The sequence below is a fragment of the Mastomys coucha genome, unplaced genomic scaffold (genome assembly GCF_008632895.1).
Source record: "Mastomys coucha isolate ucsf_1 unplaced genomic scaffold, UCSF_Mcou_1 pScaffold5, whole genome shotgun sequence".
Classification (NCBI taxonomy): Eukaryota; Metazoa; Chordata; class Mammalia; order Rodentia; family Muridae; genus Mastomys; species Mastomys coucha.
The window spans coordinates 54,801,757-54,809,578 of record NW_022196911.1 but is presented as its reverse complement, the minus strand read 5'-3'; the positions used below and the strand labels follow the sequence as shown (position 1 = coordinate 54,809,578).

At 42.5% G+C, this 7,822-nt stretch overlaps 1 pseudogene; it reads right to left on the bottom strand.

Moving 5' to 3' along the window:
- Positions 1-1,605: 1,605 nt before the first annotated feature.
- On the bottom strand, positions 1,606-2,935 carry LOC116078672 (annotated as a pseudogene).
- Between the last annotated feature and the right edge of the window lie 4,887 nt (positions 2,936-7,822).

The following is a 7,822-nucleotide window of genomic DNA, read 5'->3' as shown; positions in this document are numbered from 1 at the left end:
GCAGCTTGTCATGCCCAGTAGACACAGAACCAAGACAGCAAAACCATACACGGAAAGACAGCAAAAAGGACACAAAGGAAAAGGACTCTGTCAGTTTCTTCTTGAGAGACCAGTAAATCTCAACAACGTTGTGGAATTAAAGGCAGAGTTATTCAAATAGAACTGAGATAAAGAGAGAGGAGACAGAGAGAGACCTTAAGAACTGATTCAGTTCAAAGTCAGGTCAAAGTTCAAAGACAGGACAGAGACTACAAATGTGGTAACTTTGCACTGACATCCAAGAGAAGACTGCAAAATTTCTCTCTTCCTCCAGTGTATTTCCTCTTAAAGCCTCACCAGCATTGGAAGAGGCCCTCCAACTGTGAAAGCATGATTTGCTTTACCTCAAGGCTGCTGACTTAAATGTCTTACCTGAAAAGCTACCCTTCGAAGCAATATTCAGCTGGGTGTTTGATCAAACATCTATGTCATAACCAAATTGCCACACAGAATTAACCATCTTAGAGACGATGTAGTTTCCACATACTAGAAACACTTCAATGTTGGTTTGTTTTACAATGTAAGGGCATGAGGAGGAGGAAAAGGGGGAGTCTGGAGTCGATTGATACAGACTGTATTATTCATGTGTGGAGATGGCACAGTAAACACCACTAATTGGAGCAACTCATGTATTTGTATAAAATGCTAAAAGAAAAAGGACAAAAGGCATTTTATTTGCATTTGCAACAAACTCACATTCACATTCTGCTATTCCCTGTAAATTGGAAGGGAAAATGTGAAGTGAACTGACTTTTTATTCAGTGTTAAGACAGTCCTACTTCATAACTGTCAGAAGGCAAAGGATGAGTTGAACATTGTTTTACTTCCTCATGGTTAGCATCACCATCATCACTACCATTGGTAGCCTCATCTTGGTTCATCCTCGATTGTCCTCTTCCATAAGCAGCTACAGCCTTGCTACCCAGACACTCCCTGCTTAGGTGTTCCCACATCACTGCCGTCCTTTGGTTCCCAGTCTTTCTCTAATGCAGAAGGCCCGATCACTTTGTAGCTCATTCTATGGGAACTCTAGAGCACTGGGGTCAAGATTTTGTACCCACCACTAGGAAGGTCAAGTGCTTGCCTCAGGTGGGCGAGGTCCTGGCTTCCATGCCGGCACCGCAAAAATCTAAAAAAAGTAAGAGAAACGAAAAACAACAACAAAAATGAAACTAAACATGGTAATCCAAATATTTGCAATCCCAGCGCTTGGGAGACAAGGCAGAGGGGTGCAGGGCAATAGAGACCCTGCCTCAAAAGCAATAAACAAGAGAAAAAAAAAAACACATTTGTCAAATCAAAACACACAGCTGACTCACCTCACCACGGACCAACCTGTTCTGTTTTGTGCTACTTTTGAAATACTTTTGTGTTGCATTCATTAAACTCACTCTGTGACCTATATGGGACCCATGACCTGAAGTTTAAAATAAGTGGAGCTTTCGTCAAACAGTTAAGCCGGATGCGGATGCCAGAGGGAGGAGGGTTAGCTGGTGACCGCCTGAGGACAGAGAAATGTCTGCTCCACAGGGTGGAGCAGTAGAGCTGGAAAACTGAGACCGCTTTCTATGGGAGAGAGCAAGTGTTCCCATTACATCTCGGACACACAGGCACAGGAGCAGGCACGCACATTCTGTCATACGGAACTCCTTCCTCTTGTGTCCGAAATGCTATTGGCCTTACAACATCACAGGTTAGCTGCAAATAAATCATTATCTCCACTCTGTGCAAAAAAAGGAAGCCACAGGTCTTTTTCTGTTAGTTTGCTGTTTTTTGTTTTGTTTTGAAAGTAGCCCTATCTCCTTGAATATAATGGAGGCTCTTCCTTCAGACCTGGGACCCATGGGATGCAAGACCCCGCATCTTCACCACCTTTGGCTTATTGCCACTATGACTCACTATGGGTCCGAAACACATGAGCTAGTGAGGTGAGTCCCAGGCTCCATCAGTGCCCTGCAGGGTCCAGCAGGCTTCTATCTTTCCCAAGAACCTTCAACATGGCCGCCTTCATGTCTTTGTTTCTCAGAGAGTAAATGAAAGGATTTAGTGTGGGGGTCACCAGGCAGTAGAACAGAGTGAGAAACTTGCCCTGGTCCTGGCTTGCCGCATTGCCAGGCTGCATGTACATGTAGATGATGCTACTGTAGAAAAGAGACACCACCACCATGTGTGAAGAGCAGGTGTTGAAGGCCTTGCGCCGACTAGCTGTAGACTTGATTCTCAGGACTGCAGCAGCAATGTAGCCGTAGGAGACCAGGATCATAGTGAGAGGCACAAGGACAATAGGGATGGCCAGGATGAAAACTAGGCCTTCCACCCAGCTTGTGTCCACACAAGAGATGTGGATAATGGCCGGCATCTCACACACAAAGTGGTTGATACGGCGACGACCACACCGCCCCAGAGACATGGTCAATGGGGACATCAGTGTGGAGCTGGCCATACCGCTGAGCCAGGCAAAGGCTGCCAGCTTCAGGCACAGCTGTGGGTGCATGATGGTCAGGTAATGCAGTGGCTTGCAGACAGCTACAAAGCGGTCGTAGGCCATAACGGATAGGAGAATGCACTCGATGCCCCCCACGGACAGGAAGGCAAAGAGCTGAATGGCACATCCTACGAAGCTTATGGTCTTTTGTGGGCCCCAGAGGTTAACCTGGAACTGGGGGATGCTACTGGTGCTGTAACAGAGGTCAAGAAGGGAGAGGTTGCTGAGGAAGAAATACATGGGTGTGTGTAGCCGGAGGTCCACGAGGGAGAGGAAGATGATGGTTGAGTTGCCTGTGACAGCCAGGAAGTAAAAGGCCATACAGACAACAAAGAGGACCATCTCCAGCCTGGGCTGGTCCGAGAAGCCCAGAAGAATAAAGTCCCCAGAGCTCTCATTGTTCTTCTCCATCAGCCGTGACCTGTTTAGAAAGCACGACACACAAGCATTAAGAAAAAGCCAAGATGATCTGGACACAAACGGTCCCCGGCAGGGACATATTTCACCACGCCATCCGCATTTTAACTATAGCGACTTGTTTCATGCTTGCCTGCCAGGTGACGTACTAGGAGGAGATATCTGTCCACCGCGGATGGGAGCTCAAACTTTCCCCTAAGGAACATTCTAATCCATTTAATGAAGGTAAATGGATAAATGTTCAAAATTTTTTTATTTTGAAAATGGAGCATCTATTGATATTTTTAGAAATAAAGTAACTTTTTGTTTGTTTGTTTTTTTCTAGACAGGGTTTTTCTTTGTAGCCCTCGCTGTCCTGGAACTCACTCTGTAGACCAGGCTGGCCTCGAACTCAGAAATCCACCTGCCTCTGCCTCCCAAGTGCTGGGATTAAAGGCATGCGCCACCACCACTGCCCAGCATAAAGTAACATTTTTAAAAGTCACTTTCTCAGTCACTTTTCTTCTGACATTGCAGTGCTTTTCAAAAACTTGATAGAATCACCTTTTCATTTTGTGAAATTGCTTCATGTAGTTTGCTTGGTTCTTCCCTTTCCTCAGTCCATGTCCCTGTTTCAATTATCACAGATCAATTGCATAAAAAGCTAGGCTATCATTCTTACAATCTTGTGCCACGAGTTACAGGTCAGAAGGGAATGAGGCACAAGTTGACATTACATTACAAGTTACTCAGAGTGACTATGCTTCCAGAAAATTAAGAGCCTGTGGTCCTAAATGTTCTGACCTCTGAAAAGCTAAAGATTTGGTCCCATCTTGTAACCTAGAGATTAGTGACATTGCCTGAGAGACCCAAAGCAGCTTTCATTGTGTGAAGTTTTTCTGAAAATCATGGCACGAGGGATGAAAAAAAAAAAAAGAGAGCAAAATGTCTCACACATGTTATACTTGTTGATTTTCAAGCTTCCCGACGCACCAGTGTTCTAAGATGCAGACTTTCCTCAAGGAGGAATTCACCTGTCAGCAGGGTGCTTAGGGATGCCCAAGCTCTGTTTGCCACAACATCTCCTCAGAACGACCTGCATCGCTAAGAGATGCATGAAGAAACTGAGTCCAGGATTGAGTTGTTGCAGCCAGACGAGGCCCTCAGATGAAAAGGGAGCCAGGGCATTTTCCCAAGCGAAAAACTGATTGCTAAAGGCTGAAATACTCCCAGACATAGTTCTCAGTGGTTGGCCTTTCCCTTAAGAAAAGCTGCGGCCATGTTCTTGGGGAACATGTCCTCCCTCAGACCCCAGCTTACCCCGAGTGAGGCAACAGCCTGTTACTTGTCTCATGGTTACACTCTAACCACACTTTGGTTCCAATTTTAGAAAAGGAAATCAAGTAATATAATGAATGAAAAAGTAGAAGAGGTAGAAAATAAATATCACATGCTCAAAGATACAAAAAGAAAATGGCAAAGGGCCACTCCTCTGAGCACATTCTTTAGTTGAACGTCATAGGCTATTTTCTTGTCCAAAGAAATACCTTGATCCGTGGTTATCTGGTGAAGTCCCAACCGCAAAATCATTGAAAACAGATCTTTATAACAACTAACAAGTTGTCTGATCCAGACTCTTGGAAAGCTTGTAGTATAAATAAACTAATGGGTTTAATTCATCACCAGTAGCAAACCCAAATATTCTAATAATGTTTATAGCAGTATATAGTATAAGCTGAGAGGTGTACAATCACAAGTGTTCAGGAAAAGCTGGGGATATTTTTATGGCCCATTCCACACTGCTGCACAAAATACTGGAGAAGGGATGATCTGTAACAAACAGAAGTGCATTTGGTTTACACTTATCTGCAGTTTGGGAAGCTCGGGGTCATGGGGATACATTTGATGAGTGTCTTTTCACTTTACCATCCCCCACAGTAGAAAGACAGAAGAGAGAAAGGTCAATGTTTTATTTGGTACTCACTTACACGATAACTTATCCAGTCCCATGGTAATAGTAGCATTCATCCAGTGCTTCAGGCAGAGCCTTTGAGACCCAATCATCATTGACAGTACCTGCTCCCACTCAACATTGCTGTCCTGGGGAATCAGGGTCCAACACATGAACTTTGGGGGAACATAGTCAAACCATAGCCGTAGTTTTGTGGATGGCAAAATTAAAGAGGGTCGTCTGAAGAGAAAATAAAAAGGATTCTCTGCTGATTGGAAACCGTAACATAGTTACACAGCAAGTATCTGGGGAATAAAGACAAGAATGGTGTAACATTGGCTTGGTGTTTGCTTTCACTTCCCAGGTAAAATGTAAAAGCAAAGAGAAAGAGAAATATTATTTTTCTTTGAAAGAATGACCTCGAAGTGAGTATTCAGCTATTCAGGACATGGTGAACACATTGTGTTTACTGAAATGAGCAAACTCCCCCAGTACAGAAACTATCGCCCCATACTTACTCCCTAGAAAGTGGGTGACAAAGACTACCTGAGCATTTCTTCCCGATAGTGAATGGGAGAGACTTTGAAAGGGTTCAGGCTCATTAGGAAATCAGGAAGCTCCTAGAGAGTTCTTCATAAGAACACAAGTTATTTATATTACTGAATTCCCTGGGTCCCTCTCACCATTCCCAGGAGTTGGAAGGAATAACTTAGAGAAACAACTCTCATGAGATTTTTCTTGTAGTAGGTATAGAGAAGGGCAATTAGTCTGAACAGTAAGTTCATTTAAGATACATCCCTTAAAATAGACCAAATTCAGAAATGAGAGGAGAAATACTTTCTCCTAAGGTAATAATTACTTGACTCTAATGGATTGGCTGGGCACTTTTTCTTCTTCTTTTTTACTTTTTGAGTTGCAGAGTCATTGGATTTAGTTTGTCCTGTCCTTAAAAATGCTACATCTTCAAAATTACAAATTGTTTTACATAACAAGCTTTAATTTCAACTTAATTCTCCACAACCTGAGATGTGAAAAAACTCACGAGGCAGAAATGTTTGTAGAAGATTCTTCCCCCTGTTGCTCACACACCGGCAACAAGTAGAGAGAGAACTGACAGAATAAAGAAATTGCATTCTTCAAACTTATCCATGATCCGGAAAATGTGCGCATGGATAGAGCAAAGCAGTGGGGTAAGGGGAACATATGGACAGCCTTTGGAGTTTGGGGAACTGGAGTTTCCCTTTGGATCTGACGATTTTCACTTAAGATAAAACAAAAACCTCCAATGACTCACACCACTTCTGTTATTTCAGAGTCTCAATTAGTATACAAAGTTTCAGGTTCCATTATGATGTATTCATAATACTATGTTTTAGTTGTTCCTCCTTCCCCTCCTCACCCCTTCTTTAGTTCTACTCAAGGACACTCTTCCCTTTCATGCTGTGTGTATTCTGTATCCTCCCCAGCCCTTCCTTAAAACTTCTGCATCACCTCTCATGGACCCTCTTCTGTTTTCACGACCTAAACCTATACTCACTCCTGCATAAATGCTTACATATAATAATTAGAAGTTGGGACACACATGAGAGAGAGAACATGCATTATTATTGTGTTGTGTGGTGATTACAAATGTTGACTTTCCCCCAGCAGTCTGAATGACACCTGTAAAAAAAAAGAAAAACAAAAACAAAAACAAAAAGCTAGCCAACAAGGAGGAAGTTTCTTAGTATCAACTTTTAACTGGATCTTGAAGAAAGCAGTTAAAATTGCTAAGAGAGAGTCATTAAATAGAAAACATAGAGCTGTTTTTAGAAAAAAATGTATCAATTAGGAAATAATGTAAATAAACTTTAAAATATTCTGACCTGTACAGACACACACTAAAGTATTTGTACGACTGTATTAATTTGTTTTAATTAAAAAATATTTGTTATGCATGTTTATGGAGTGAATTATGATGCCATGACTATACACAGTAGAAAGAGAACCAGAACATTATATTGTGAAAACACCACTGGCAAAAACTGTTAACAAGAACAAAAAAAAACCCCATAGTTATTTCTATTTAATTTTTGAACTACATTAATTATATTTAATAAGACAATACTTTGATATTTAAAGAAAAATCTCAGGTTCCTTCTGGTCCCATAACACTCAAGGAAGCTCCACTCCCAGGCGCTCTAACACACCCAGGATCAGAGGTGAGGAGGACACAACATTTCTTCCAACACCAAGAGTAACTGGAACCAGCAGGACACAGGCACACAGAAACTCTGCCAGCCCAGTGGCTCAAGTTTCTTCTGCTCTGTCTGGGCTGGTGCCCTGAGCAGACCTTGGGCTCAAGCTCCAAAGCCAGTCCCACAACACCCAGAGGAAGCTCCACTCCCAGGTGCTCTAACAAGCCTAGGGTCACAGGATCACAGAGAGAGCTGGACTCTGAGGAGTTCTGACACAATCAGGATCACAAGAAGGACAGGCTCCAGTCAGATTTAGCAAGGGCAGGTAGCACTAGATGTAATCAAATGATGTGGGGAAAGTATAAGAATATAAGCAACACAAACCAAGGTTCCTTGGCATCATCAAAACCCAATACTCCCACCACAGCAAGTCCTGGACACACCATTACAGTGGAAAAGCAAGATTCAGATATAAAATCACTTCTCATGGTGATGATACAGGACTTTAAGAAAGAACATAAATAGCACCCTCAAAGAAATACAGGAGAACACAGGTAAACAGCTAGAAGCCCTTCAAGAGGAAACACAAAAATCCCTTAAAGAACTTCAGGAAAACACAAACAGGTGAAGGAAATGAGCAAAACCATCCAGAATCTAAAAATGGAAATAGAAACAATAAAGAAATCAAGAAGAGAGACAACCCTGCAGATACAAAACCTAGGAAAGAAATCAGGAGTTATAGATGCAAGCATCACCAACAGAATACAAGAGATA